The 12,100-nt window shown below is 28.0% G+C and overlaps 1 long non-coding RNA gene across 1 annotated transcript; it reads right to left on the bottom strand.

The window, feature by feature from the left end:
- Positions 1-88: 88 nt before the first annotated feature.
- Positions 89-419, bottom strand: LOC112683052. The gene is made up of 2 exons (XR_003148569.1): positions 271-419; positions 89-181 (listed from the first exon to the last, which is right to left on the bottom strand). It is a non-coding gene; the product is annotated as an uncharacterized LOC112683052 (long non-coding RNA).
- Positions 420-12,100: the final 11,681 nt, after the last annotated feature.

Below are 12,100 nucleotides of genomic sequence, written 5' to 3'. Positions count from 1 at the left end.
GGACACCCCGTCCGGATAGAAACAATGGTTGATATTATAGTGTAGAATTATTAAATTATACGATATTAAAGCAACACGTTACACTTACCCTCGTCCCAAGCTCCTTCGACTTGAAATGCTCCGGTTGATGCACCGAACAAAAAGCTTTCCGGAAACTGTCCTGTCGATGCGAAACTCGGAGCTGAAATATTTTAAATATTTCACGTTGAATATTTTCTAAATACACAATTGACAGTGACAAAAAATAATTAAATTTAAAAAATGTCTTACCATCATCTTTTGTTGTCATTTTATGTTGTTGGATTATTTATGAAAAAAATTATTGAGTTTTCTCGAAATAGTAATAACTGTTGAACAACTGATCCCTTGAACAACGGTGAAGAACAATTCACAATGTTCCGTCATATTGTTCAGTTGCCATATTTATAAGAAATCAATAAATAAGATTTAATTGTAGGAACGATAATTAATATCGGAGTTTTAGATAAAATAATAGGTAAATGATTTAATTAATATTTAAAAAATTGCTGATTATTCTTAAAATAATCGATGGCAATACATTTATATCTGAGTTGAAAAAAAATTGTTTTATCAAACTTCTTTTTTTTTTATAAAATATCATAGCCAATAATATTGATTGGCAATAGATTAAACAATTATTTTTGAAGGAACATTCCGTGATGAACCGTTTTTTTAATTTATGAATATATATCACGGGATATGAATAATATATTGTATTTAGTATAGATTTGTATTGTAACTAGGAATGTTCTAATTATTACAATCTTAAGATATTTCAATTTAAATACCTTAGTTATTTAGTTAAAGATATCAGTCTCTCACTCACATATTCGAGTTTTATTGATATGATTAAATTAGTGTCGTTTAAATCGGGGTTGAAATGTATAGACGGTATAATATAAAATAATATAAATAAGTATGATACGTATAAAAGTTTAGTATAAATCATATAATTATAAAATTTTTGTACCATATAAAAATATAATTCCTTTTAAAAGTAATATATTTATAATTTGAACTCACAATAATAAAATAAAATGTGAATTACATATAGACTTTTGTTTATTAATCTGTGATTCATAACTATCGTTTTATTACCCTGGACGTATTTAAGTATGACAAAATCATTGAATTTGATATTATATGTGATATTTATTATACTATTAATATTCTTGATTATTCACGAAAAATGCAATTATTAATTAGTTGATTTTTAAATTTTAGTTTAAATACTTTTACAAAGTTAATTATTATTATTTTTTTTTTTTTGTTTTATTTAATAAAGAATATATGTGTCAAAAAACTGGAAAATTACTTACGGAATTTACTTATGGAAAATATTCCATATAATTGTCTTGGCAACATTTAAATTATACATAAAATTATGTATATTAGAATATTTTATATTATGTGTTTTAGTATTTTTTTACTATTCTCTATTTAGATACGTAACTATTCGAAGGAATTAAAAAAGAAAATTGCACACAAATAATTTCTTCAATAATTTATAAAACATATATAATTTTACCTTTGACAAGGCTGGTCAAGGCTGCTATTTTTTATCACAATTAAATTAAGTAAATTGAGTTCATATTCAACTATGTTAAAAATTAAATTAAAAATTATAGTTAACTTAACTTAACATAAATTTTTAAATTAAGTTAAATAAAATAAAAAAAAAATGCTTACATAAAGTGCTGATATTTAAATATATATTCTAATAATTTACAAGATATCTTAATTAACATTTAAAATAACAAATTATAATGAAAATGCACAAAACTTTACTTAAGAATATTTTCTATTTAATCCGGATTTGAGTAGGAAAATATACATTTCTTTATTGTGAAAATAAAAATAAAATATGGTATAAATAAATCATGGTTTCAAAATATTTTATTGAAATCTGTGTTGTTTATACGCACTTGAAATTGTCAATATTCCAAAATTGTATGATATACTATATTTGTTCTACAGGTTAAAATTTATATCTATTATGTTATTTAGCTTATCACATTGTACTTTTGATAAATCTAATGATCTTTTATTTTAGGTAAAAATAAAGTAGGTACACCAGAAAAATTATAATAGAAACCAGATAGCAGTTGGTGATGCAGTGCTTATGTAATGCTTATAGCGTAAAAGTGCTGCAGCATACATTTTGGAAGCCGCTACATTAACGCAGGCGCTAAAATATATCAATTTTCGTACTGCACACTTAAGGATTTTGTCATACTCCCCATTCAAACGTTAACAGTGATAAGTAACACAGTTAAAATAGAAACGACTGTGAAATAAGGGTATAGAATATTTCCAAACCATTGTGCATGAAAGAGTTTAAGGGGGTAAAGGAAAAAGTTAAGACTTCCGACGTCGGTACAAAATACACATATTGTTTTTATAATAATGTATGTCTTTGGGGTTATGTAATATTTATCATTTAATATTGGTTGGTTGTATTTTACGCTTCACGGAAAGCTGCTAACAAGTTTTGATTAATTTTGAACTAAATCTGAAGTGTTTCAATATTTTAGATCATTATAAATTATTGCGATAACCACACCGTGTTTAAATAGTACTGTATTTAGTCTCAGTATTCTAAATAAAATTAATATCGCGTTTGATCAAATTCATCTCGGATTATTTACAATAGTGATTAAATTGAAACATTTATTTTTAAATTTAGGGTCGACTTAAGTCAACATTATTCAATAGCAGATTACGCTAAAACAAAAGCGTAAAATATTTAATTGAATAATAATTTACAGCTAGTAAAATATGATTGAACATATTCGAACCTATAATATTTCACTTTTGATTTATACTTACGTTTGATTTATTTGATAATTTATTTAGCAGAACAACGTCTTCTGGGTCAGATAGTTTTTTTAAATTAATAATTTTCTTTTAAGTGCCCTCATGCAAAGATAGGTCAACATCAAACGAGCGAAAAATTATGCAACGTCGCTACCAAGTTCGGGCACGTTTCGTATGCACCTAATCAGCGTATGAACAATTCTAATGGCAAAAGCATTGTTCTCTGCGCATTTTTGCTTCTCCGGTTTAGACGAAAATGTTCGCTATCGTATTGTTGCCGTTTGAAACAACACGTCTCCAACCCACTGAATACTTATTTGAATAAAATTGTTCTAGGTCAATTATTTTTTTATTATTATAAATTTGATAAAAATTAAATTTGAGCTCTGTTCTCCTGTAATAATCATAAGCATTCGGCTCATCGACAATCGAACATCATAAATACATCATAACAAAATAAATGCTATTTTATATAGCTTTCGAGACTATCCAGTTGCACTGAATGGTTCTCGGACCTTTGTTACCCTGAAAGTCTTTCCTTAAACAAGAAGGAATGTAATCAATTCAAGATCCTGCCCATCACCCTTACTCTCTTTACCATATAATTTTATCCATCCTCTTCTTTTTTTTCTTTTTACTTCTTATCTAATCTCACATTTTATTCTTTTCCTTTTCTCTTATTTTGGGTTTTTATACAATTATATAAAACTGTATTGCAATTTTATAATTTATTTAATTTAACATTTTTCATTCCCTTTTTTTTGTAACTAAGTTTAAACTATTTTTAACTGTAAAATCGCTTTTGCTGTAAAGTATCTTGAATCTGTCCTTCCAAATAAAAAATTATTTTGCCATTAAATTCGTTTATTGTTTAAGCTATACGATATATTGTAAATGTAATATTAAATATTATAATTAATAAATATGTATTTAAATTCGACGTAACACAGGAACATCAACATTTATAAATTACATTTTCCAACACCTATAAATATTTCTTGTGATTTTTAGGAATACATTTTATTTTTTTGTGCGACAAAAATGTCGCCCAGTGATTGTACTCTGTCGACAGTATTTTAAAAGATTGGGCGAAATAATGTGAAACAACCGTGTAATACCTTCTTTAATCGTACTATGGTATTATACATTGACTATTTTGAGAAGAACATTTTTTGTCACACAGTGAAAATTCCTTATAAAATGCACCGATGGCGAGATAATCCCGATACGTTGGTTACGTTTACGGCAGCGAATGGTTGCATGCGGACCGTGTGGCCGGCTCAGCGGTGGTCAGATCCGCCGCCGTACCGTCAGCGGCGACCAGCGATGCGTTTTCCCGGATAACCCATCGGAGCTTCGGTCGGATGGATAATTTTCTATTTGATATTTTGCAATATATTAGTCCCAATCAATATGATTTCCTTGAATCTTATGTATTCTTCTCGGATAGCTTCAATTATTTATTATTTATACCTTTGGAGTCAACTTTAGCTGTTGTTTCATCAAAAGAAATTTTCTCAGGAGAATTTAGAACATTTAGTTTTAGTTTGTCCAATACGAAACACTTCTCAAACACCGTTATGTACCTAGAGAGGTCGAGCGAGGGTGGGGGATCGATCGAACCGACCGTCTCTGAAGTGGTGTTAGATCCAAAGTCGGTAGTAACGCCACTGAGACCATATGCACAGTCGCATGTTTAATCGGCAGTAGATTAAAGACATCGTGATCAAATACATTTCATCAAAACATTCACAATTCTTGTACTGTTTACTTTTTTTTTTTTACTTTGTTTTGATTTTGCGAAGTTTTTTGCCGAGTTGTTCTTTTTTTTCCTAATAAAGGTTTTTTTTATTTTTTGTTATATGGTACTAATTTTTTCCAACTGCCAAGTAGTCCATTCAGGTTACACTAAATCAAAGTAGTAACTTGTAATTAAATTCAAAATGCATTGATGCAATGTATAATTTAAATTTATAATAATAACAATATTGTTTACTATAACGAACGTATCAGTCTATTTCGTTAAAATATGTAGTGAAAGAATATCATAGCTTGCAATCCCATTAAGTTTGATTTATCGAAAATTAAGTCAGCAAACTGTTGCCATGTCAACAACGCAAAAATCACTAATAGGCGAGAAAATTATGCGGGATTGATGTTTGATGATGTTCCACCGAGGTTTTTCGACCGTTATTGTACCATTGTACTATATATGCACATTTATAGATATATTCACGTTAACATTTTCATGCGCTCGAAAAATCTATATAATAGAATGACGTCCCCGGCAAGAACCGTGAGAGGACGGGATGTTTGTTCATGAAAACAGTGTGTTGTATTGACGCACGTACGAAAGTGCCAGGGAATGCTTAGCATCCCCTCCAAGTTCTATATTAGCATCCTAGGTTTATATTGAGTGTTTTGAGAAATATTTTTTACAACGGATTATTAATTTGTGTCCATGAGAGCGAATTTATTCCAGTAGAATTGGTAATGCATGTACAATATCCATATGTGATACACGCAGTTACGCAGCAGTATTGAGTGTTTGTGTTTGTCATGTTTAACCTATTTATAACGCATGTAACATAGATAGTTATGACGGTCGAGTTTATTATTAGTATTTATTGCTGGAATACTATTAAGGATTTGGTTTTTGCTCACCGTTTATCGGTTTGATCGCTAATTGATAAAAAATTCTGATGTTTATTAATACTATTCAGTTATAATATGGAAAATTGCTAAATTTATAATTAAATGTTATAATATTTTGTACCGAGTAGGGGGACGTGGGTGCATGGCTTTTTACGGATCACCTTTGATCAATTCCAAGTTTTAGCACATACAAACTAGTGATGGGCTTGAAATCGATATCAAATATCGAAAAAATCGTTAAAAATCTTTTAGAAAATCAAAATCATTATCAAAATAGTTAATGATTGGTAGGGATTTTCAAAATTTATTGAAAATGAAAAAAGTTAAAATCGATATTTTATACCAAAATCAAAATCATTTTAATAATTAAAACAATTTTAAATCAAATTAATTTAAAATTCAACAATCAACAGGTATATTTATATTGCCAATTCGTAGATATTGCCATATTTTTTAATAATATTGATTATACATAATAATAAATAAATAGTACCTATTTTGTTTTCTTAGAATATTTACGATAAGGAATCAGCGTTTGATGAGCGATTGTAGTTTTTATACCTACGATTTATTCCGTAAAATATACTATATATAGATATTTTGTAGTGTATTATTATGGATAAGATATTAATTTATAATACACCATTGGCTGTCACCCGTGAGTTATGCTTTTAACCAATACCATACAATCAAATAATCTAAACTAGTTTTATTTTGTACTTTTGCAGTTTTTCTAGGCGTCATCATATTTGTCCCACTTATATTTTAAACATTGTTATCATATTTAGTTAAATTATGTGTGAGTCTATGAATAAAAAACTTTATTTTAAATTTAAATCATTGCACATAGACGTATCCCTTGTTTACTTCATTTTACCTTCACTTTCATATTATGTTTTTTTCGTTTTTGAGAAACTTTAATAATAATTGTAGTTTGTATGAAATTTTTTATAATATAGATAATAAAAAAATTGATCTAAATAGAAACTACCTACATCAGTAGCTTGTCGCTACAGTCTAAAACACTATTATGCTGATGATGTACTAAAATTTGAGAAATTATTATATGTCATGGATAACATTTTGTTGTGAATACGAAATCGAAAAAAATGTATAATGATTTCTGTAACCGAAATTGAAAAAATTTAATATCGATATTCGAAATTAAAAACGAAATTCCAAAAAAATAAATGTCAATATTTGAAACCAAAATCGTAATTTATTATTTCGATTTCAAGCCCTGATATATATATATGTTATACCTTTTGATTCGTCTATAGAATAAATCTATTTAAAACTTAAAACATAGACGGAACTATTAATTATTTTTTATTCCTCGTTTCACTTGCCATAAAAAAAAAATTATCCTATTCAAAATTATTTAGAAAATTTATCTCAAACAACAATTTTATTTAAAAAGATAAACAAAAAGATACGGAAAATTATTTTTACCCGGATAAAATAAAAAAATAAATCATCTAGATTAGCGGTTCTCAAACTTTTTATTTGCGTACCACATGATTATATAATCAATTGGTCACGTACCACTAATTAATAAAAACAGAACCATAAAAACTTTAAATAGTTAAATACATTTATTTTAAATAAAAAGGCTGTAAAATACTACAGTAAAATTATTATTTATTTATTGATAAAAATTCGTAAGTGTTTTTAAACTAATATATGAATTAATTATCAAATTTTGAATTTCCGTTCTGCCACCATGCGGCCTTCCGCGTACCAATATGTAGTCTTTCGAGTACCACTAGTGGTACTACAGTTTGAGAATCTCTGATCTAGATAATGCACAACATTGGTTAGCGACCATTACACTGTTGCACTGTTTATCGGTTTTGTTACGTTTTCCCCCGTATTGTATACAGCATACAGCTGTAGTAACTATTACCAGTGGCGTATACGGGGGGGGGGGCTTTGGGTGATTAACTCCCCCATTGTCTTTTCAAATATAATAAATGTATTATTTATATTATTGTATATTTATAATATTACAGCCGGAAGATGTTTAGAATAAATTATCTATAAAAACAAGAAAAATACGTTAGATACATGGTTAATATTATAAGTTATGTTCATAATATTATTTGTATTTATGTATTTTTATGTATAATTCTATAAACAAATAAAAAATAAATAATCTTTATATTGAGGTGTTTATAACATATAATTATAATATTGTATATTCACAAGTTTACAACTGAACTTTGTTCTTGAATAATTTAATTGAGTAACAAATCTAACGGAAACTAAAAAAAAACTAAGTTAAATTTAAACTTAACCCCCCCCCCCCCCCCCCCCCCCCTCATTGCAAAATCCTGATTACGCTACTGCCATAACACTAGTGGTCTTTAACCGGTGTGTCGCGTTAACTTAAAGATCGGGTCACGATATAAGTTTTTTGTTTAAAATTTCAAATGATAGAGTTTGATAGCATTTGATAGAGTTTGGCACCCCGGTCTTCTACACAAATTAAAAAAAATTCTACCACCATCCTAAAATATCTTTTTTAAGTCATATCTTGAAAACAGGTTTTTTGCCACCAAAGTTGGTTCTGAAATTTCAAACTTGGTCCCAATCCTAGCTGGTGTTCCCATCTCTTCCTCAATACTATTCAACATATACACAGCCGATCAATCAACCACCTCTCATACTTCGGTAGCCGACATCGCTGACGAAAAAATTATATACATTTCAGAAAAAAATCCACACCTTGCTAGACAATACCTACAAAATCATCTAAACTTACTAGCAGACTGGTATTCCAAATGGAAAATAAAAATATATAATGGAAAATCATCTCACATCACCTTCACTCATAAACAAAGCACAGTACCCCAGTCTACTTAAACAGTAGTCATTCCCTCTTCCTCTAACGTTAAGTATATGGGTATGACACTAGATAAAAGACTTACCTGGGCCACACATATTAAACAAAAAACGGCTCATACTAAATGCCAGACGAAGAGCTCTCTTTCCACTTATAGGGAAACAATCAAAAATTAACCTTAATACAAAACTGCTACTATACAGAACCCTCCTCAAACTAATTTGGTTATATGGTATCCAACTATGGGGATCAACAAAAAAATCAAATATTTATAAAATCCAAACATTCCAATCTACCTCGCTACGCATGATTACATGCGCCCCTCCGTATGTTTCAAATCATACCTTACATTCAGACTTAAAAATACTCACTGTCAAAGAAGAAGCCAAAAACTCCTACATACTTTTTCGTTCCCGTCTTGTAAACTACTCTAATCCCCTAATCCTGGCTCTAAACTCTGAGTCCATTCCTGGGAACCCACCTAGAAGGTTAAAGCGTAGCTGGAACCGTGACCTAAAATAATTCTAACCCTTCTGCCAGTAAGTGTTGCCACTGGGTGATAACTTTATCATATCAATCATGTCATTAAACGTAAATCCTCAAACATGCTTATTGTAAAATGTATTTATAGATTGTATGTGTTAAGAATAAAAGTTTGTAATAAAAGTAAAAAAAAAAAAAAAATTCAAAAGTTCATAATCGTATATATTATATTATGTATGTCATATCGGATAAAATAATTTTTGAATAAACCCGAAATCCTACTATATTAAATATATAAAAAAAAAAGAGAAGAGTCTCAACCAATATGCGATACATCCCACAAAGCATTAACAAGTGTTTCTTCGGATTAAAGACAATATTAAAATCTAAATTAGTTTCAATGAGATATAATCTAACTTTATACAAAGTAATGATGCGAAAAATAGTGATATATGCGTGTGAAACCTGGGCCACAACGAAAACAGACGATCAAAACCTATCAAGATTTGAGAAAAAGGGTGTTACGACATATTTTTGGCCTCAGAAGAAACCAAAACACGGGCGTATATGATTGAAGAAAGAATAAAGAGGTAATAAGCATGCTAGAAGATTCAGATATAATAGCTACTATGGAAAGCAAAAGGATAAGCTGGGCAGGGCATGTATGACGAGGTCGAGAACAGACAATCGGTCAGGTGGCCTGCTGGAAACAGAAGAGTAAAAGACCACTCGGCCGTCCAAGACAAAGATGGATAGACAGGATCCATAAAGTTTTGGATATGCTAGAAATCCTGAACGGTGAAGAACTAGCCACGGATGGAGACAAATGGAGCGAAGGACCTGAATGGTCTATATTAAGCGAGAGAAAAAAATATTGTTACCTACTCAATTTTTAATATATAACTAATCATAGTGAAACTAAAATATAATTTTATTACAATATGTAAATATTAATAAATATTAATAATATATCATAAAAAAAAAATCTGGTTGAAGAGGAAACCCTTTAAATCCTCCCTCCACCGTAACAAAGCCGGTGTTGTACACAACATACGTCAATACGCACCGACCTGAACATGCCATCCAACACAGTAGCACTAGACGAAAGCAAAACTCTGAAAAATATCCCATTCTCAAGCATCAATGGGTTATATAACATTTAATCTTAGGTTTGGATTTATTGCATTTTAATTGTTTTCCTGGGTGACTAATACAATTTTTAAAAATGTAAACGGTTGTTGGACAGTACGATTTACACAAAATGTAAACAATCATATTAAATTTAATGTAAAGTATGTTCATTAATTGTAATTAAATGTAAATATTACAATTTTCAAATTGAAGCAAGAATATAAAGTTTATTTTTTTTTTTCTAAAAATTTGATTTTAATTATTACTAAGTGTTTGTAGTGTAATTGTGAATTAATATTATAGTTATTCAACAATCATTCATCTGATTAAAAAAAAAAAAAAATATAAGAATAAAGTAATTAAACAGTGAAAATAAAACAAAACTTTTACTATTCAAATTGAAGAAAATAATTAAATATTTTATAAACAGATTGAAATTTATACTTCGTTTTTATTATAATTCAAATAATAAATCTTTGAATGATAATAAACATAGTATGTGAATACATTATTATTAATAAATCTCTTTAAGTAGCTTATAGTTTTTTCTGTCAACATTGATCGTTTAAGAAATTCAAATTATTTTTAATTATTATTTTTGGTTTAGTATATCTTATTTTAGCTACAACAGAAAAAGAAAAGTTGATTTTATTGTTTAGTTGATAATACATTTAATTACAATATTTAAAAATGAATAGTTTATCGATTCATTCAATCGAATTCGTTTAGTATAAAATGTTAAAGTTTTCCAATAATTTGAAACTGTTCTACCAATCTTTATTGTAATAAAATATTGATTAATTTTTGCATAAATATTAATGATTGTGTTGATAATTATTCATTATTTCAGCAATCGTTAAGTTATAGTTTTTGTAAATTGTTACGAACCTTCGTAACAATTCAGTACCTACTGAGTATGCATTGGATAAATTTAATTTTAAGACATACTGTGCTCCCGTTATTACCTCTAAATTCTAAAGGATTTTAAGTGGATATAGTTATTATTTTGCATTGGTAAATGTAATCAAAAAAATTGACGAAAAATTTTGGTCCAACAAAAACAAAGATATTCGTGATAAATAAAAATAAAACACTAACTGCTTTTAGGAAGATTCGAAATGTAAAACAATACGCAATTCATCATGAAAATAACAACTAAATTTTTTTAAGAGTGCCTCTTTCAAGCTCAGATATTCATTATAAATGCTTAAAAATTCACACAAACATTTACAATTGTGTTAAATTTGTATTTTTTTAGTCATAATATAGCCATACTAGGAGAATAATGTAAAAATTATATTCTAATAAAGAATTGTGTTTGAAATATTATGCGAAATTTATTGAAATGGAAACTTAAAAAATATACTTTATTCGAATATCTGGTCGAAGAGCAAAGTACTTTCTATAATCACCCCTTAAAATTAGGTACCTTAATATTATGTATCGAACTCAATTTTTTCCCAAGGTCAACTTTTTATTAAATTTTATTTCTTATAAAAATAAATCATGTTTGAAAAGTTGGATGGCTGTTTGAATTTGGAGACTCATCAAATGATGAGTACAACTAAAATAACTTAGAGCCTAGTTTATTAAGATCATATTAACTAAAAAGTTACATAATAAGTTATAAATATTGTATGTATTTATTCTGATAACTTAAATTGGGGGATTATCAAAACTATGTTACTGTCATATAACTTTCTACTATAGCATTATAACATTTATAATCATATAATTGTGGCATTGTAACTTTGAGAAGTTTTGTTATTTTAAACTGTAATTAGAATATCAAATATACATTTATTTCAATTGCACAATCATAATTTATAGTTCCGGTTAATTAATAGATCAATGATTTATTATAGTGATTAGAGTATCCTTTTGACCAGTCTATTTTCATTTTTCTTTTTAAATAAAATGTTTATAATATCCGCGTCAATAAAAATCACGAGTTCTTGTGTTAGTCGAATAATTGTATTATTAATTTAAAAGTTATAAATATTATATTTATAGAAGGAATAATTAGGAATTGAAAAAAAAATGTATATTCTTCCAAACGTTTGGAAATTTAAATTGCATAACTACCTATATATTTTGTAACTTTCATGACTATTATAGAAGTGTACAGCAATAATAATTTAAAAGTTA

Source organism: Sipha flava, unplaced genomic scaffold, assembly GCF_003268045.1.
Source record: "Sipha flava isolate LNK unplaced genomic scaffold, YSA_version1 217_pilon_pilon, whole genome shotgun sequence".
Taxonomy (NCBI): Eukaryota; Metazoa; Arthropoda; class Insecta; order Hemiptera; family Aphididae; genus Sipha; species Sipha flava.
This window is presented reverse-complemented; position numbering and strand designations above follow the sequence as displayed.